This window comes from Plecotus auritus (assembly GCF_963455305.1).
Source record: "Plecotus auritus genome assembly, chromosome: 1".
Lineage (NCBI taxonomy): Eukaryota > Metazoa > Chordata > Mammalia > Chiroptera > Vespertilionidae > Plecotus > Plecotus auritus.
The window spans coordinates 123,766,587-123,788,309 of record NC_137770.1 but is presented as its reverse complement, the minus strand read 5'-3'; the positions used below and the strand labels follow the sequence as shown (position 1 = coordinate 123,788,309).

At 41.6% G+C, this 21,723-nt stretch overlaps 1 pseudogene across 1 annotated transcript; it reads left to right on the top strand.

Annotated features, from left to right (window-relative positions):
• The first annotated feature begins 19,291 nt into the window (after positions 1–19,291).
• LOC308250466 (leucine-rich repeat flightless-interacting protein 2-like) lies at positions 19,292–20,345 on the top strand (annotated as a pseudogene). The gene has a single exon. The product of its transcript is annotated as a leucine-rich repeat flightless-interacting protein 2-like (transcript).
• Positions 20,346–21,723: the final 1,378 nt, after the last annotated feature.

Below are 21,723 nucleotides of genomic sequence, written 5' to 3'. Positions count from 1 at the left end.
GTGCAAAGGAGAGTGATGAAATAGGGCATTAGCTGGTGGAGAAAATAAAATCAAGAGAAGTTTTTCTTAGGTGGTAGAGATTGACAGAATGTTTCCAAATTTTATTTACATAGCTCCATGTACTCACTCTAATCTTTGCACTTTTATTATACTGTTTACATGCCTCTCTTTCCCAATAAACTGTGGGTTTCTGAGGACAGGGACCTGTTTTATTCGACTCTATAGGCTAACCCAGTGTATTGGTTTTCTATCTCTGCTGCAACGCATTGGCACAAATTTAGTGGCTTAAAATAACACATCTCTGTAAATTAGAAATCTGACACAGGTCACTGGGCTAAAATTAAAGTGTCAGCAGAGTGTCTGTTTCTTTGCTTTTTCCAGCTTCTAGAAGCTGCCTACATTTCTTGGCTCGTGGCCCCTTTCTCCATCTTAAAAGCCAGCACCACTGAAACTCTCTGACCTTGCTCCCAAAATCACATCTCCCTCTGACTCAGAAATCAACTGGGAAAGGTTATCTGATTGTAAGGAGGCATGTAATTAGATGGGGCCCTCCCAGACTATCCAGGACAACATCTCCATTTCAGGATCCTTAATTTAATCATATCTGCAAAGATTCTTTTGCTATGTAAGGTAATGTATTCACAGATTTTGAGGACTAAGATGTGGACATTTGTTCAGGTCATTATTCTGCCTATCACACCCAGTGACTGACATGTAGATGAATAAGCATTAAGAATATAAAACTTTGGCATCTTTCCTATTGATATTTATTATACTGCATTATAAAGGTCTGAATACCCTAAAAGACTTTTTCTGAGAGCAGAAACTGTTTCACTTTTGTCCTTCACTCTATTCTGAGCACTTAGCCCAGGGCATGTAGTAGGTGCTTAAGGAATATTTGTTGAATGACTGAATGAATTAATGAATAAATAAATGAATATACCCATTCCTTCAAGTGAGCTGCTATAGGAGAAATCTCTTCTTTAGGCACAATAGATGATACCTGATTTCTTCAAGAGAAATAGGACTCTCCTCTCTGGGAGCAAGGTCAGTTTCTCTTCCTTTCTCTCCCTTATGTCTAATCTAACAGGATTATGCATAATGTAACTCTGCATATACAACTCTTTCATATAAAAGTGGAAGATTCCTAAGACATATATTTTTACTCCTTGTGTTGTTTTTTTTTTGACAATGTCAATTTTTCCAGCAGCTACCTAACAACTTATTAAACCTTATGTCAACAACTTATTAAACCTTTATATATAGGGTGCTAACGTGGTGACTCAAATGTAGTAGAATTTCAGGCATTCGAGGCAGAGAGAATGTGACTGGTCCTGTGTAGGAAAAGAAATGGTGGGAACTGTGGTGTAGATTAGGTGCCTGGAAGGCCAGACATGTGTCACAAGAAAATCTTAAGTAAAGTAGTGTAGAGAAGGTTGCAACAGCCAGAAGGCAACTGAAGAAATTCGAATGCCCAAAGAGGGAAGCCAAGAGAGCAGATGTAATGGGCATTCAGGGCCCTTCACAGCCTGTTCCCACCCAACTCTTCCAGGTGCATCTTCCTCTACTTCCTCAGGCTCCCCACCCCCTCAGAGCAGGTGTGTCTTCTTTCCCAGCTCCCATCCCTCCCAAGCACATTCCTATAGCTTTGCTCACATCCTCCTGCTTTCCTAGATGCATTTGAAACCATTGCCCACACCCTCCATCCTGAGCTCTCACCTGCCCAGCTTCCTGGGTCACCTTGCCCTACTGGTATTCCTGCTCTCTAAACTTCCTTTGATTTTCTCTGAAGCCCCTTTTGTATTAGTTTCCTAGGGCTGTGTAACAAGTACCACAAGTTTCATGGCTAGAAACAACAGCAATGTATTGTCTCACAGTTCTGGAAGCTGGAAGTTCAAAATCAAGGGGAACACAGCTTAACCTGTACCACTCTCCTATAAGGCAATGATCTGCAAAGTGAGGTGAGAACCCCACAGTGTACACAAGATAATCCTTTGAGGAAAGGGAAGAAAATATTGAAATTTTTATTTCTACTTAATTTTGTTCTAAAAACATTAAGTTTTCTAGTCTTAATATGTGGACTGACACAGGTGGCATCCCCTGTATTGTGTGTCAGAGCCCCAGGTCATGCACTGTGAGTGGTGGGTCCTGAGGGAATAGCAAGCTGCTTTGGGCAGGGGAGCTTCAGGAGACGCCCTGCTTCTTATTGACTTAAGCAAATCTCTACATATTTCATATGTGTGCTTTAAGATATCAGCAGTGTGGCTGCTTTTATAAGAAGCTTTAACTGGTAGAAGCTTTACAATACTTTGTACTAAGGTAAAGCACATTTAGAAGAATCTAAAATCCAACCAAAAGACACAATTGCACTTTATTTTACAACATCACAAATTTTCCAGTTTTGCTAGCCTTTCTATGATGACAAATACCGGTAAGTGGTATGCTATCTACCAATTATATTGGAGGGAAAAACAAAGGCCTGGGAGCTGGAACTGGAAAACCATCAGACAGCTGGGTCTTCCATGATAGGATGCACTTGGAGATCTCCATTCACCAGCAAAAAGATGCAGGGAAAAGTGTCAGTCAGCCTGGCTTCAGGTGGGGAGAAGAAAGTCTCCACTAAGGATTTTTAAGCCCATGTCTGCCCTCACATCATTTGAGGGGGTTGAGACTATACTAGTTGTATGGAGTAGGAACCTTGAAGCCAAGAAATCTGTATTAAAAATTGTTCTTAAGCCGCTGACACTCCTGACAGAAGCAAACCAAAATCAACTCATAGGACACTCCCTCAGCCTAGGTCTGGCTGGATTCTTTTAATAGGTATATATTTTTAGTAAGTACAATATATGCATGATTAAAAACCATTTAAGAGGCTGTGGTATTCCAGGTTAGAGGTCTGACACATGAACTGGAGTGGGGTGGAAACTAGGAGCTGTATTTTAGAGATTTTGGAGGGATAATCAGTAGGCTTTGATGACTGATTTGGAGGTGGTAGGTGAAGGAATGGAAAGTTAAAGATATCTTCCTGGTCTTTAACTTGCACACCTGAGTGAAATAATGTTGCCTTTTACTAAAAGGATACACAGGAGCAGCAACAGGTTTGAAGGGTAAGAAAGTTTGTTCAGCTTGGCATATGTTGAGCCAGAGTTGCCTATAATGCATGCACATCCAGCAGCAAGGAGGATATTCCAGTCTGGAGCTGAAGATAAGAACTCAAATGTTGTCAACATGTATACATGGAATTTTAGCCATGGACAAGAGGGCCCAGGAGGTGTGTAAAGTGATTCAAGCCTAGGACAGAGCCTGACAAACAGCAGCTTTTAGAGGATGGGTGGAGAAACAAACACAGGCCAGTAAACTCTAGGGCAGGGGTGGGCAAACTTTGACTCGAGGGCCACAATGGGTTCTTAAACTGGACCGCAGGGCCGGAACAAAAGCATGGATGGAGTGTTTGTGTGAACTAATATAAATTCAAAGTAAACATTACATAAAAGGGTACGGTCTTTTTTTTTATTTAAATAGTTTTATTCATTTCAAACATTTTAACAAGAAGAATGTAAACACTAATTATTATAATTTGAAACTTCAAAAAATGGAGGAATCATAGCACAATAACATACCTTATATTGAAGATGGCAAAGGCAAAATAAAATTGCCTAACAAAGGAAAGGCACAAAAGCCTTTCAAATTAAACTTAAATATAATAAAATAATTTAAAACTAAAACAAATAGAAAAGAACAAAATGTGTAAACAGTAAATTAAACATTTTCTTTAGTGCAACTTCCAAATTATGCCCGGGACGTAGATGTAGATGGCAATGTAGACTGGGTTGAAAGGTCTTTGGTCTTTAAAACATCAACTTCAGTGGGAAGAGTGTTGTTGGTCTCCTTTTTAGCTAATGCTCTGATACTGTGCTCTCCAGGGGCGTGTCTCCCTACATCACCTGGATAACATGTCTACGAATTCCCAGGGTGATGTCGGGGGACACGTCCGCGGGCATTACAAGGAGCCTCTGGAAGATTGAGAGGTTGTTCCTTCTACTGAATGGGCGGATATAAATCCGCCCACTCAGAAGGAGCTGCAGCCGTGTTTCCCGACGTTGCCATGTTAACACTGCTGCTGGTGAAGGAGCGGAGGGGAGAGCAAGAGAACCTTCTGCTCTTTCGGCTCCGCGGGCCGGATAGAACAGCCGAACAGGCCGGATCCAGCCCGGGAGCCGTAGTTTGCCCACGGCTGCTCTAGGGTCACAGAGGCTAAATGTCAGTAAATATCAAGTGCAAGTGATATTGACAGAGGTCAACAGCCAGTTCATCATCCTCACACAGAGTACGGCTTATCCAAACACTCAGAACACTTCTGAGCCACACCTCTGCTTAATCTGCATTCATGGGAGAGCAAATAAACTTAAGGCACCCAACACAGCATCGCTGTATTTGCACAGTTGATCACAATTACTTGGGACATTTATTTGTTCTTCTTTCTTGGTATTTTAATATTTCAATTAAACAATGTGCAGAGTAGAAGTTGATTCTGTAGCAGTAAATTGTCTATACTACAAAATGCTCAACCCACTGATATGAGAATCATGGGTTTACCTAAATGATAAGCTGTGTAATGGTGGTTTCTCAAATGAGGCCATGTGGGATCCAGTGACTCTCAGAGGCCCTGTGTGCTGGTCTCACTGGCATCTGTCCTAGGTGCATTACATATCTGGTGGCCACTTATGGGCTCAGTTCAGATCTTAGGCTAGTGAATTTGGGGTCAAGGGACCAGTAAGTTGGCTTATCATTCTGTAGCCACACCTTGGCCACTTTCCTTTGTACTTGATATATGACTTCTGCCTGTTCCTCAACATTTTTCTCAGATCTGGCTGCCATCACAAATCTTTCCTTGACCATTTCAGTCTATGGATCTTTTTCCTTCCTATGCACTTTCATTACATTTCCTGCCATTCACCTGGTTCTTGGTAATATCTGGTTTGAGATTAACTTCACTCAATCTTATTTTTCCTCTGAGTTACTTGCTATCATTAGGAAAGATATTAAAAGACTTGGCATCTTTTATTCATTCCCCTGGAAACTTACATCGTCCTCTGTCCTTGGCATAGGAATTACTAATAACTAATTACTAATTATATAATTATATAGAAAACTAGAGGCCCGGTGCATGAAAATTCATGCACTGCAGGGAGGGTCCCTCAGCCCAGCCTGCTCCCTCTCACAGTCCAGGAGCCCTCAGGGGCAGGAGGTGACCCGGTGATCAAGAGAAGGCAACACCCCCATCACACCTCTGCTGCTGCCACTGTCAGCAGCACAAGCCTCGGCCAGCCCTGGTTACCTGTGCCTCGGGCCAGCCCTGAGCGGCTGGGCAGCCACCATCTGAGGCTTGCCTGCGCCTCAGGCAGGCCCTGGGTGGCTGGGGTGCTGAAGGGACTGGGGGACTCCGGAGGCAGGCATGCAGAGCGGCCGGACCTGCCTGGGGGTGGGCCAGGCCATGCCACGTGCCTGCGGCCCCAGTGGGGCTGAGAGGACTGGGCACTGCCATCTTGTGACTATGGGCGCCACCATCTTTGAGGGTGTGGCAGTCAGTTAGCATATTCCCTCTTTATTAAATAGGATATGGACATATTTATAGTAATATGTAAACATGATTGTGGCATGTTTCATTCTGAAACAATTCATTAGTTCATTAGAAACAGAAGTGAGGAAGACATAGAAGAATAGGCTAAGATCATGTCTAGGCTAGGTACGCTGCAAGTGATTAGCTTATTTCATATTTACTTACTTTCATTTTAATGTTAAAATTGAATGAATCAGCCCTAGCTGGTGTTTCTCAGTGGTTAGAGTGTCGGCGCACATACTGTGGATCGCAGGTCTATTCCTGGTCAAGGGTACATACTTGGGTTGCAGGCTCGATCCCCAGCCTTGAATGGGGCAGGTTTGAAAGGCAACCAATCAATGTGTCTCTCTCACATTGATGTTTCTCTTTCTCTCCCTCCCTCACCCACCCTTCCACTCTCTCCAAAAAAATCAATGGGAAAAAATATCCTTGGGTAGGGATTAACAAAAAAAATTTTTAAATGAATCGAAAACCATACTGGATGATAACGTACCAGTTATTGATCTATTGCGTCTCATCTTCAAATCTACCCTTCATTACCCAGTGTGTGGTACTAGAGCTGGACCCTGTAAACATTTCTCTTTACCAGATGGCATGATGTGAAGCTTTGTCAATAGAGGGTTCTGGAGGGATACTGCAGGACGGCAGGAGAGAGGGACTATCTTCCTGGTTCTGGTGTGCTTTGCTTGCTTCTTACTCCTGTGCCAGAGGACAAAGTGGGGGGCACACTCATTTCAAGTAAAGTTTCAGCAGCACCCCACATACAGCTTCTGTGGAGTTCCATAAGCACCTTTGCTGGCTTCTAGTGAGACCTGCAGCACCCCCAGGCAGCTTCTCAACACTTATTTTGTGCCCAGTGGATGACTCCTTACCTGCCAGCCCAGCCTGCAACACTTCCATACATTTTTGTGCCATTCACTGGGTTATGGTTGTAAGGTCTTTATTTTAGTCTTGGGGGTGGGGACTCTCCAAATTTGTCCCTTCCGTGGTACTCTGCCCCAGCCCTAGGGTGGGCCCTAGGCTGCACTCTCTATCTGCTATTCCAATATTCTTCAGAGTTCACTTTACCCCTGAGTAGCTAGTTCTCTGTTATTAATTAATACTTTTTGTGTTAAACTTCCCTTATTCCAAGTACTGTGTGCTTTCTCTTAACTGGACCCTGAATAAGACAGATAGAATGAAATGGGGTCAACATCCTATAGCTCCCTCACTTTACAGTTGAGGAGACTGGACCAGAGAGACAGGAGAGGGACCAGAAAGGAAATGCCTTGCCCAAGTCACAGCTAATGAACAGTAAACTCAGAGATGGAGGTCACATCACCTAATGGTCAATTTAAGCAGTGACTACACTGTATTAACCCTGCATGCTAGATAGGTGCTGAGTGAATGGATTATTGAAGGCTCTGAGAGTAAGCTTTGTTGGGAAGACCCAGGCGTCTTTGATAGTGGTAAAGGAAGTTGTCACGGAGATAAGAAAAGTACACAGTTAGGAGAGGCCAATACCTCTTAGCAAGCAGGCTAAACCAATCACTTGACTTCACCCACAGATTTCCAGAGGGGTTGGGGATAATTTCTTGCAGGCATTTGCTCTCAAGTTTCTTGAGACTCGAGCATCCTTGGTCAGAAGACATACCTGTGTACCCCAGAGCCCACCCACCGACTCTTCAGATCACCCAGGCTGCACAAATATTCACCAGATTGTGGCAGCTTCTCTGGAAGGGTCCAAATTTAATTGTAGTATCCAGACAAGGCACCTCTTTGTTGTGGGTAATAACTAATGCCAGTGGAGAGGACCCCTCCAAAACTACCCCATCATCTACCCACGTTTATAAGATTCCCACAATCCTCAAAGTAAAAATTTGGATTTTGTAATTAACAGTTTTTCTTTTTACTAAGATAGTTTTGTCACAATGGGTCTCTTTGAAGCATTGGTCTCGGACCAGCTGTTGTTTCTAATTTCTAATTAGGGCATGTTTACATAGCAAGTGAAGAAAGGTCAGCCTAGCACTGTGATTAGAATAAAAGGTGGTGGGAAGGGTTAGCCACAGGCAAACTCATTTTAGACAAATTCAGTAAAAGAGAGGGGATTCCAGGGGCAGAAGATACAGTAGAAAGCACACTAGGCTTCTAGTCCAGCACCCAGAGGTCAAGTACCAGCTCTGCTACTCATAGTTATTATGATCCTGGACCTCAGGAATAACATTTTAAGAAATTATGGGATTCAATGGCTTGGGGAAGGAACTAGGAAAGCACCTCTCCTCTTCATCCACCACGCCCTTCAAGAAATTGACTCTTGTGTGTTTCAGGAAAAATATTATTCGTTAGAAGAATGAGGGTTTCACTTTGTACCTATCTGGGAACAAATGACCCAAAGTGATTTTCTTAACATGCATTCATTCAGGTATTCTCTGAGCACCTTCCAGGTCTGACAGATGCAGCCAAATCCTAACCATCTTTCAGGTTCACACTCAGACCTCTCCTCTACAAAGCTTTTCTGCTCACCAGCACACTCTTACAACTTTTCATAGCATTTAGTGTCTGTTCAACTAATTCCGTAATTAATCTTATAACCTGTAGAGTTTAGCCAATAAATTGTTACATATTTCTCAAGACTTTCAGAGACTCAGTTCATTAATCAATTTATTGCCCATTGATTTATAGGCAAATCCACCCATTTGCCATGTCTCTATAACCAGGCTGTGGGCTTTCAAGGGCAGCAACTGGATCTTATACTTTGTATCTCCCACATACTCAAGTTCAGTGTCCTGCACATTGTTAGTGCTCAATTAATCGTCCTTAATTGATTGGTCCATTAGCATTGTGGATGTACAAAGGTATGTAAGTGAAAGTTCTTGTCCTCAGGAAGGATTCAGTCTAAGTGAGGGATGTAGTCCAACCTGAAGAGTTAAGAGACAATCACTGGCCTCTGACTCACTGTAAATAAATGCAATAGACCAGTGGGTCTCAAACTTTGGACTTTGGGTCCCTTGTCATTCATGAGTTGTACTAAGTATCTCCAAGCCTTATATCTGTAAGATGACTTAAGCCAATCCCAGGAGACACATAAATTTATTTTTCAAATGTATATTGTGATTGGCAAAATATATAGCCACATTAAAGGCTCTACTTTGGTCATCATGAATTTTTAAAATAGGTGCTAAAGGAACAATTATTATCATGTGGGTTCTGTGAACATTTTTTGAAGTTAAAAAGAATTAACATAATCAAATAGGGTTATTCAACCACTGGCATAGACAGCTGAAATTTAGAAAAAAGAGTAAACACTAACCTAAGCAGGTCAAAGGATTTTTTTTTTTCTGAAAGAGATTTGATTTTAATTCAGCCTTGAATAATGAAATAAGTTCTTAACAGCAGGGTCATATCTGAAGTTCAATCCATTTCAGGTGTTTCAATGTATATGAAAGAATAAAGGCCACAAAACTCATACCTACATGCCATAACTTTCTCCATGAAAGCTCAAAAGCAGAAGGTACACAGATGAATTGGAGCACAGATGGATGGAAACTTTAGTTTAATTAATTTCCTTTAAGAGCATCCAGGATATTAGCAAAGACTTGATAAGCCACTCACCCTAGTAATATATACCAATCAGTCAAGAAACTTAATTTATCAGATTTTTAAAAATGCCTTCTAAGCACTATAATCAACTGTTAACATCTGCCACACCCTGAAAACTACATGAAGGAAATGTGTCTATAAAGATTCATGCATACAGGTAATCATGTATAGGAGGATTGTGCCTTCAAATGAAGTACAGTGGTCTTTATTTGTCATCCAATGTGGATGAGAGGTGGATATTAGTCCAAGGTTGGCCACAAATCACTCTGAATAACTTCTTGGGCAAGCCACTTCATTTTTCTAGGCTTTGATCAAATAAAATGAGGAGTTCGAACAAAGAATCTTTAAGGTCTCTCTTCCTACAAGCATGTTTCTGCTTTTTGGATGGTTACTGTATTGGGACAAGCCTTCTGTCCCCACTGCTCAGCCCTGTGACCTAGGAGAAGTTGTCCTGAGAGGTGAGCAGAGGGAAAGCAGATGACTTCTCCATTTGATCTGGACAAAATCCCAATAAGGCTCTCATTCCTATAATCCTTTTGCAAATGTTGTTCTCTCTGAAAGAGGTAACTCTTCACTTTCTCCCTTTTTGACCTTTCCCTTTAGGCTAAAATTTACCAGTGAATCCAATTTCTATCTTTCTTTGAACTTGGTTTCACTCATAAAAAATAAAAAATGCTGCTTAGTCACTCCCCTGCGCTGCTCAGGGGAGATAATGTAAGATGACCTAGCCCCTTTGGAAAACATTTTGGCATGAAAGATCACAGTGCTTAAAAATATGCATAGCGAGCTGGAAAAAATGGTGGCAGAATAGACAGACGTGTTCTGAGCCTTGTCCCGGTGTAGAAAGAAAGAACAGCTGAGGGTCGCACGAGGAGTGTTTGTTGGCAAGTTAAGGGACAGCTAAACTCCAGAAGAAGGTAGGGGACTGCTAGACGGGGTTCCCCTGACCTAACAGCCCCCACTATGGCTGGGTCCCCTCCCGGAGCTGCGGGCTTGGACGCGGAATCTGCGCCATCTTGAACGGGAAAGTGGAGCTTATCGGAAGCCTGAGAATCCACAACTGCGGCAACCACGGAACAACTGCGAGCCCCAGAACACCGGTCCCCAATTGGCACAAACACACGGATTCAGAGGAGCTCTACACTCCACCACGGAAAGGTCAGATTTCGCCTGGGATAAGGTGAGGTCTCTGGTCCTGGCAGGAGAGAGGAACGCGCGTTTTGTGGGAGCCGGAAGACCAGGGAAGTCTGAGCCTAGAAAAATCAGTGGCTGTTGGGGCTGGCGTGATCCGTGAATGTGGAAGGGGGTCCTCAGAGCTGCTAACAGAAGGGATCTCTAAAAAGCAACTCAGGGACAGCCTAAGAATTTTAAAGGTGTGCCAGCTGCTTAGACTTACGCGCAGACCTATTGTTCGCACACTTGGGCTTTTTCCTCTTGAAATTCTTGCTTCTGATTACTAAGCCCAATACATAGGATCATCCAGTTGGGGAAACCCTGGGAGACTGCAGGGGAAAGTTGTTTTTCTGGAACCTGGGGATCAGAGCGGGGAGTGACCATCAGAGAGCCAGCTCTGAGGCAGCCCACTCCCACAAACCCGTAGTGAGTGCCACAGGGAAAGAAGGCTCTAACACTGACTAGAGAGTCCATAGATAGACCGGGAAGTCAATCCAGAAACACTGCCACCCAGGGGCTGAATCACAAATTGACTCTTGTGTAATCAAAAATAAAGGAATACGAGAAATTAAGACACACCGCCTGCTTAAAATCAGGACTGGCTTACAACACTGAAGAGTAGTGGAACGCAGGGAACTGCAATACTGTCCGGACTGAGAAACAGGCGTGCCAAACAGAACAACAGAGGAAGTGAATGACCTTCACTATTCCACATTTTATTTTTAATTTTATTTTCATTTTTTGCATCTTTTACTCAAGAAACTAATTTTTTCTTTTTTCCTCACTTGATTTTACTTTTTTAATTATTACATTTTTATTTTCAATCCCTATTATTACTACTGCTATTTTATCTTCTTTTTTTTAAGTGTCTTTTTATTTTCTCTTCATTTTACTTTAGGATTAGTGTTCTACATTCTATTTTCATCTTTCCTTTAGCATCGTTTTACTTTATCTCAACTCTACCTTTATGCCATCACACTCTTCCTAACCTTCCCCTTTTCGGTGTCCTGTTTATCTTACCCCTTTCCTGCTTTAGATTTCCCCTATTCTTTCTGTTTACCCCCTGTTAAAATTTCACCCTACTTACATATCTAATCTCCAATCCCCTGCTCCAAGTCCTTACACACCTCTCTCTTCGCTGTCTTAACTATCCAAAAAATTGTTTTTCTCTCTGTCCTTTTGTTTTTGTTTGCTTGAATGTTGATTATATCGAATTTTTATGCTTTTTTGTGAGATTGTTTTGCTTATTCTTCTTTTGTTTATTTTTTTGTTTGTTTAGTGCTTCTGTTTTCCCTTGCCTCACTCAATATTAGTTGGTGTTGTAGTTTGTATTAATCCCCAGGTACTTGATGCTGGCATTTGCTGGGATTAGTGATTGTTCTATTGGAGTTTTATCCCCATATATATAGTTTGTTCCCCTTTCCCTCTTAGACTCTTTCTTGTCTCTATAACTTTTTTTTCCTTTTCCCAATTTCATTTTGACACTCTTTTTTTATTTTCTTTCTTTCTTTCTTTTTCCTCTTCTTCTTTCTCTCCTATCCTCTAATTTGCCTTTCTCTGGTGGTCACCTTTCTTGGAGGTTATTAATATCGTGAATACATTTCTGTTCAGTGCCTTGTGTGTTGTACCTGGTAGTGCTGTATTTTGTGCCTTTAAATCAATGCAGGAGAGAGAGAACTACATAACCGGACATCCAGAGAAGAGAGACCATGGGGAGACAAAGAAACAGCCTGCATATGAAAGAAAAGCAGGCATCACCAGAAAAGGAAGTAAACGAAATAGAGGCAAGCAACCTTCCAGAGAAAGAATTCAGAGAAATGGTCATAAGGTGGCTGAAAAGAATGGAAGACAAATTCGACAATATGAGCAAGAACCAAGAGGAAATGAAGAGGAACCAAGAAGAAATGAAAAATGACATCGCTGCTGTAAAGAACTCAATAGAAAGCATCAAGAGTAGACTAGAAGAAGCAGAGGACCGCATCAGTGAGCTAGAAGACAAGATCGAAAAAAATACCCAAGTAGAGCAACTCCTAGAAAAAAAAAATTAAAAGGCAGGAGGAGAGCCTAAGGGAACTTTGGGACAACACGAAACAAAACAACATCCGCATAATAGGGGTTCCAGAAGGAAAGGAAGCTGAGCAAGGAATAGAAAACCTGTTTGAAGAAATAATGACAGAAAACTTCCCAGATATAGGGAAGAAAAAACCCACACAAGTCCAAGAAGCTCACAGAGTCCCAAGCAAAATGAACCCCAAAAGACCAACACCAAGGCACATCATAATTAAATTGGCAAACACCAACGACAAAGTAAGAATCTTAAAAGCAGCAAGAGACAGACAGAAAGTTACATACAAAGGAACCCCCATTAGACTAGCAACTGATTTCTCAACAGAAACTCATCAGGCCAGAAGGGAATGGAATGAAATATACAAAGTCATGCAAAGGAAGGGTCTGAATCCAAGAATACTGTATCCAGCAAGGCTATCAATCAAAATTGAAGGTGAAATCAGGAGCTTCACAGACAAAAAAGGACTAAGGGAATTTATTACCACCAAACCAGCAATGCAAGAAATGCTAAAGGGTCTGCTGTAAAAAAAAAAAAAAAAAAAAAAAGAAATAGGAAGCGAAGAAGGAACACAGGGGTAAAGAATAAAAATGGCAACAAATAAGTACCTATCAATAATAACTTTAAATGTAAATGGATTAAATGCCCCAATCAAAAGACATAGGGTAACGGATTGGATAAGAAAACAAGACCCATATATCTGCTGTCTACAAGAAACCCACCTCAAAAAAAAAAAAAGACGCACACAGACTGAGGGTGAAGGGATGGAAAAAGGTTTTCCAGGCAAATGGAACTGAAAAAAAAAGCTGGGGTAGCAATACTTATATCTGACAAATTAGATCTCAAAGTGAAGGCCATAACAAGAGATAAGGAAGGCCACTTCATAATACTAAAGTGAGCAATCCAACAAGAAGAAATAACTCTGGTAAACATATATGTACCCAATACAGGAGCACCCAAATACATAAAAAAACTCCTGGAGGATATCAAGGGAGAGATTGACAGCAATACAATCATAGTAGGAGACTTCAATACCCCACTATCACCATTGGACAAATCCTCTAAACAAAAAATCAGCAAAGAAACATCAATCCTAAATGACTCACTAGACCAGATGGAATTAATTGACATCTTCAGAACATTTCACCACAAAGCCACAGAATATACATTCTTCTCAAGTGCACATGGGTCATTTTCAAAGATAGACCATATGTTGGGACATAGGCAAAGTCTCTTCAAATTCAAGAAGATAGAAATCACATCAAGCATCTTCTCAGACCACCGTGGCATAAAACTGGAAATCAACTACAATAAAAACAACCCAAAGAAATCAAACACATGGAGACTAAACAGCATGCTATTAAACAATGATTGGGTTACCAGAGAGATCAAGGAAGAAATAAAAAACATCATGGCAACAAATGACAATGAAAACACTACAATCCAAAACCTATGGGACACAGCGAAAGCAGTCTTGAGAGGGAAGTTTATAGCTCTAAAAGCCTACTGCAAAAAAAAAAAAAAAAGAAAGAAACAATGGTAATAGATTACCTAACCCAACAACTCAAAGAGTTAGAAAAAGAGCACCAAGAAAAGCCCAGTGTAAGCAGAAGGAAGGAAATAATAAACATCAGAGTGGAGATAAATGACCTAGAGACCAAAGAAACAATACAAAAGATCAACAAAACCAAGATCTGGTTCTTTGAAAGGATAAACAAGATTGATGAACCTCTAGCCAGGCTCACCAAGAAGCAAAGAGAGAGGACCCAAATAAACAAAATCAGAAATGAAAGAGGTGAAATAACAACAGATTCCACCGAAATACAAAGGATTGTTAAAAAATACTACGAACAACTCTATTCCAACAAACTGGACAACCTGGAGGAAATGGACATATTCCTAGAAAAATATAACCTTCCAAAACTCAATCAGGAAGAATCTGAACAGCTCAATATGCCAGTAACTATGGAAGAAATTGAAGCAGTCATCAAAAAGCTTCCGGCAAACAAAAGCCTGGGGCCAGATGGCTTCACAGGAGAGATTTACCAAACAATCAAGGAAGAACTAAAACCTATTCTCCTCAGACTATTGCAAAAAATTCAAGAGGAAGGAACACTTCCAAGCTCCTTCTATGAAGCCAGCATCACCCTAATACCAAAACCAGATAAAGACAACACAATGAAGGAGAATTACAGGCCAATATCCCTCATGAATGTAGATGCCCAAATCCTCAACAAAATTCTACCAAATCGGATCCAGCAGTACATCAGAAACATCATACACCATGACCAAGTAGGGTTAATCCCAGGAATGCAAGGATGGTTCAATATCCGCAAATCAATAAATGTGATACACCACATAAACAAATTGAGAGATAAAAATCACATAGTCATATCAATTGATACAGAAAAAGCATTTGACAAAATCCAACACCCTTTCTTGATAAAAACTCTCAACAAGGTGGGAATAGAAGGATCATACCTCAACATAATAACAGCTATATATGATAAACCCACAGCTAACATCATACTCAATGGGAAAAAACTAAAACCCTTTCCCCTAAGAACGGGAACAAGACAGGGATGCCCACTCTCACCACTCCTGTTTGACATAGTACTGAAAGTATTAGCCATTGCAATTAGACAAGAAGAAGAAATAAAAGGCATCCAAATTGGAAAAGAAGTAAAGCTGTCCTTATTTGCAGATGACATGATATTGTACATAAAAAACCCAAAAGACTCCATCAAAAAACTAACAGACTTAATAAATGAATTTGGCAATGTAGCAGGATACAAAATTAATGCCAAGAAATCTATGGCATTTCTATACACCAATAGTGAACTTACAGAAAGAGAGACTAAAAAAGCAATCCCATTTATCATAGCACCAAAAAAAAAAATAAGATACTTAGGAATAAACCTAACCAAGGAGGTAAAAGACCTATACGTGGAAAACTACAGGACACTGAAAAAAGAGATAGAGGAAGATGTAAACAGATGGAAGAACATACCATGTTCATGGATTGGTAGAATCAACATCATTAAAATGTCCATACTACCCAAAGCAATCTATAGATTCAATGCACTCCCCATTAAAATACCAACAGCATATTTCACAGACCTAGAAAGAACTCTCCAAAAATTCATCTGGAATAAAAAAAGACCCCGAATAGCTACAGCAATCCTGAGAAAGAAGAATAAAGTAGGAGGGATCTCAATACCAGATTTCAAGCTGTATTACAAAGCTACTGTCCTCAAAACAGCCTGGTACTGGCACAAGAACAGACATATAGATCAATGGAATAGAATAGAGAATCCAGATATCGACCCAAACCACTATGCACAATTAATATTTGACAAAGGAGCCATGAACATACAATGGAGTCAAGACAGTCTCTTCAATAAATAGTGTTGGGGAAATTGGACAGATACATGCAAAAAAAAAAAAAAATGAAACTAGACCATCAACTTATACCATACACAAAAATAAACTCAAAATGGATACAGGACTTAAATATAAGACGGGAAACCATAAAAATACTAGAAGAATCCACAGGCAGCAAAATCTCAGACATATGCCGAAAGAACTTCTTCACTGATACTGCCCCTAGGGCAACGGAAGCCAAAGAGAAAATAAACAAATGGGACTACATCAAAATAAAAAGCTTTTTCACAGCAAAAGAGACCATCAACAAAACAACTAGAAATCTCACTGTATGGGAGAACGTATTTGCAAATGTTATCACTGATAAAGGTTTAATCTCCAACATCTACAGGCAGCTTATACAACTTAATAAAAGGAAGATAAATGATCCAATAAAAAAATGGGCAACGGACCTAAATAAAATATTTTCGTAAGAAGACAGAAGGAAGGCCAAGAGACACATGAAAACATGCTCAAAGTCAGTAATTATCTGAGAGATGCAAATCAAAACGACAATGCAATACCATCTCACACCTGTCAGAATGGTTATCATCAACAAACGACAAGTGTTGGCGAGGATGCGGAGAAAAAGGAACCCTTGTGCACTGCTGGTGGGAATGCAGACTGGTGCACCCACTGTGGAGAACAGTATGGAGTTTCCTCAAAAAACTGAAAATGGAACTCCCATTTGACCCAATAATCCCATTCCTAGGAATATATCCTAAGAAACTAGAAACACCAATCAGAAAGGATATATGCACCCCTATGTTCATAGCATCACAATTTGCAATAGCTAAGATTTGGAAACAGCCTAGGTGCCCGTCAGCAGATGCATGGATCAGAAAACTATGGTACATCTACACAATGGAATACTATGCTGCCATAAAAAGAAGGAATTATTACCATTTGTAGGCACCTGGATGGAATTAGAGAACATTATGCTGAGTGAAATTAGCCAGTCAATGAAAGAAAAATACCACATGACCTCACTCATTTGGGGATAATGAAAAACTGTATAAACTGATGAATAAAAAGATAGCTACAGAGGCAGTAAAGCATCAAACAGACTGTCAAATTACAGCGGGAAGGTTAGGGAGAGGTGGGGGAAATAAGAGATCAACTGAAGGACTTGTATGCATGCATATAAGAGAAACCAATGTATGCAAAACATTGGGTGGTCAGGGCATGTATGGGAGTGGGGTGGGGGGGGCAATGGTAAGATATGTACACATATAATACCTTAATAATAATAAAAAAAAAATAGTGTCACCAGTTAGGCTGATGTCAAACCCGTGCGGAGTTGGTTTTTCTTTCTCTACTTTATGTGGCTGTTGGGTCCCAGAGAAATGCCTTGTGTGATTTAATTTTATTTCATTTATCCACAAGCCCTCGGAAACGGCCCCATTGGCCTTCTTCGGTTCAGATTAATCCCAAATGGAGACTCAGAGAAATAGTGGAAACGTTGGGGTCCTTCTTATTTCATGGTGAGCACCAACGGCAGGAGGGGTGTTCCTATGGACCCTGGGACCAGATTACCTGGGTTTCATTCTGGCTGCACCCTGTGCTCACTGTAGGGATCTGAGTAGTCCTTTGACATCTGCATGCCTTTATTTTCCTCATCTATAAAATGGGGACAATACAATCCACCTCGTGGGGCTATTGTGAAGGTTAAATGAGTCCACACAGGCATGCTCTTTAAAAGAATGCTCCATGGAACAAACTGTTGAACCTTAGAGGGAAGGCAGAGGAGGGTGGGTGGGTGGGAAGAGATCAACCAATGAACTTGTATGCATATATGCATAACCCATGGACACAGACAATAGGCTGGTGAAGATCTTGGGGGGGCAGGGGCTGGTTAGAAGAGGTCAAAGGGGAAAATAGGGGACATATGTAATACTTTCAACAATAAAGCTTTAAAAAACAAAACAAAAACAAAACAAAAATAAATAAATAAAAATATGCATAGCCTTGCCCTAGCCAGTTTGGCTCAGTAGTTAGAGCGTTGGCCTGAAGACCAAAGTGTCCCTGGTTAGATTCTGGTCAAGGACACGTGCCTTGGTTGCAGGCTCCTCCCCCACTGGGCTCTTGTCAGGGGCAAGCAGGAGGCAACCAATTGATGTGTTTCTGTCTTTCCTTCTCTCTTCCACTCTCCCTAAAAATCAATGGAAAAAATATCCTTGGGTGAGCATTAACCAAAAAAACAACAGCAACACTATATATATATTATATATATATATATATCATATATATATATTATATATATATATATTATATATATAATATATATATATATAAAAGAGGTAATATGCAAATTGACCATCATGGCCTCGCCCTCACACAAGATGGCCGCCCCCATGTGGTCACAAGATGGTCACCCCCATGTAGTCATAAGATGGCTGGCAGGGGAGGGCAGTTGTGGGAGATCAGGCCAGCAGGGGAGGGCAGTTAGGGGCAACCAGGCCAGCAGGGGAGGGCAGTTGGGTGAGACCAGGCCTGCAGGGGAGGGCAGTTAAGGGTGACCTGGCCTACAGGGGAGGGAGGGCAGTGGGGGTGACCAGGCCAGCAGGGGAGGGCAGTTGGGGGCCACCAGGCATTCAGGGGAGGGCAGTTGGGGGTGACCAGGCCAGCAGGGGAGGACAATTAGGGGTGACTGGGCCTGCAGGGGAGGGCAGTTAGGGGCAACCAGGCTGTCAGGGGAGGGTAGTTAGGGGCGACCGGGACAGCAGGGGAGCCATTAGGTGTCGATCAAGCTGGCAGGCAGAAGCGGTTAGGGGCAATCAGGCAGGCAGTCAGGCGAGCAGTTGGGAGCCAGCAGTCCCAGATTGTGAGAGGGATGTCCGACTGACGGTTTGGGCCTAAACCGGCAATTGGACATCCCCCAAGGGGTCCCAGATTGGAGAGGGTGCAGGTTAAGCTGAGAGACAACCCCCCAGTGCACCGGGGCCTCTAGTGTGTGTGTGTGTGTGTGTGTGTGTGTGTGTGTGTGTGTGTATGCATTGCCTTTTATCTTATAATACTCCTTCCAGAAATCTACCTTAAGGAAGTAATTCCAAATGTCATAGAAAATTCAGGCATAAAGATGTTCACCATCAAATTATATAATTGAAGCCCTTCCGCCGCCTCCACATGCTGCTCGGGCTGCGGCTCCTCCCGGGGGTTGGTTCCCGCTGCCTGAGCCGTGGCGCCCCGGAGACACCGGCGTGACTGGCCTACCGGCCGATGGCACCGGGAGCTGCCATGTCCAGCCCGGCCCGCCTGGCCGGGGACCTAGGACCGAGGTCGCCCTCCGCGCCCCTCGCCCTTTGATCCCCGCTCTTCGCCCGGGCGGGCTCCCGGCGGGCAGGCCACGCTCCGGCCCTTCCAGGGCGTCCAGGCACAGGGCTGAAAACAGACTGAATCATTTTTCAGAGTTAAAAGGCGGTCAAGACAAGATGGGGACTCCTGGTTCTGGAAGGAAACCGACACCTGTGAAAGAACGATTTTCTGCAGAAGATGAAGCTCTGAGTAACATTGCCAGAGAGGCAGAGAGCAAAACGGGCTGCCCGGGCAAAAGCAAGAGATACAGGCATGAGAGAACTGGAACGACAGCAAAAAGAGTTGGATGAGAAATTTGACAAACAGTATGCTGAAAATTACACAAGGGAGTCTTTGTCTGAAGTGGAAGAAAATACAAGAAAGCCATGGTTTCTAACGCACAGTTAAACAATGAGAAGAACAATTTGATCTACCAGGTAGATACCCTCAAGGATGTTATTGAAGAACAAGAGGAACAGATGGCAGAATTTTATAGAGAAAATGAAGAAAAATCAAAGGAGTTAGAAAAGCAGAAACATATGTGTAGTGTGCTGCAGCATAAAATGGATGAACTTAAAGAAGGCCTTCCACAAAGAGATGAGCTTATTGAGAAACATGGCTTAGTTATAATCCCCGACGGCATTCTCATTCTCGAACCAGTGGTTGGAGCCATCACTGTGGTGACTCAGGAAGCTGCTCAGGTCTTGGAGTCCGCAGGAGAGGGTCCTCTAGATATAAGGCTACGAAAACTTGCTGGAGAGAAGGAAGAGCTACTATCACAGGTTAGAAAACAGAAGCTGCAATTATAGGAGGAGCGGCAGAAGTGCTCCAGGGGCGATGGCACAGCGGCTGGTGACCTGGCCGGGCTGCAGAATGGCTTGGACTTGCAGTTCATTGAAATGCAGAGATGTTAATAGACAAATTAGTGAATACAAGTTTAAGCTTTCAAAAGTAGAACAGGATATAACCACCTTAGAACAAAGTATTAGCCGGCTTGAGGGACAGGTGCTGAGATATAAGACTGCTGCTGAGAAAGTGGAAGATGAACTGAAAGCAGAAAAAAGGAAGCTACAATGAGAGTTACGAACAGCACTGGATAAGATAGAGGAAGTGGAGATGACCAACAGCCACCTGGCCAAGCAGCTGGAGAAGATGAAGGCCAACAGGACAGCACTTCTGGCTCAGCAATAGGGAGGCCACCACTTACCTGGGAGTTCTGGGCCCCACCCAGCGGGACTGACTTCTGCCCATTGACAAACCCCTCTCAGTACTGTTTGAGTTTTGTCGTTAATATAGCCACCCTTGCATTTTATAATTTATGAGAGAATGAAATAGGTTTGAATCTTCATGAATGAACACTTTGGATTTTGTTTGTAGTTTAATTCTAGACTAAGAACTGGTCCATGCTATTTTTATTTTGTTTTTTTATTTCCGTAATTTTAGCATCAAGTTTACTCACCATTTACCCCCAGCTGCATCAGTGACTGGGCACTCGGAGGCCTTGGCCCGGGCGTTGGAGGACAGCGATTCTGAGTGCTCACTGAGCTACTTGCTGGAGACCTCAGAGAAAACACAAGTGCCTTCTCCACAGTGCAATTCAGACTTCAGTGATCTCCAGTGGTCAAAGACATGTACCCTCATGTCCGATAGCATTTATATTTTAGTGAAAAACAAGTTCACAGGTGGGGAGTATATGTTTCACTAAAATTTATATGTTTGGAGAAAAAAGCCTTTTTTGTAAAATATTTAAATTTATATAAGAAAATATTAGAAAAAAATTATATAATTAATACTTGCAAAAAAAAAAATGGAAGCAACCTAATTGTCCAGAATAGGGGAATGGTTAAGTAAATCATAGTTTATTAAAACAGTAAAATATTGTGTTAACAAATAGTCTTCAAGAGTTTGAAATAACGAAGTGATAAGCAGAGAAAGTGAGATACAAAACTGTTTATTTGATGTGATTTTAAATCTGTAAACAAAACACAAATAGAAACATTGAAAAGAAATATAGCAAAATATTAACAGTGATATTTCTGAATGCTGGGATTCTGAATACATCTATTCTCATATCATCTATTTTTATTGATAAGCTTTTATTCTTATCAGAATAAAAATATGGTTCAAATATAATGGAATACATCTGAACAAAATATTAACAATAAAATCTCTTAATGAAGGAATACAAATCTTAATATATATATATATATATATATATATATATATATATATATCTTAATCCTCACCCAAAGATATTTTTCCATTGATTTTTAAAGAGTGGAAGAGAGAGTTAAAGACAGAAAGAAATATCCATGTGAGAGAAACACATCAATTGGTTGCATCCTGCATGTACCCCGACTAGGGCCCGGACCGGGGAGGAGCCTGCAACTGTAGTACATGCCCTTGACTGGAATTGAACCCAGGACCCTTTGGTCTGCAAGCTGACGCTCTACCCACTGAGTCAAACCAGCTAGGGCCTTTATATTTTTCTTTATTTTCCAAATTATATACTATTTATATAACCAAAGAAAAAAACTTAAGAAAGGAGATCAGGAGATCATATCAGGAC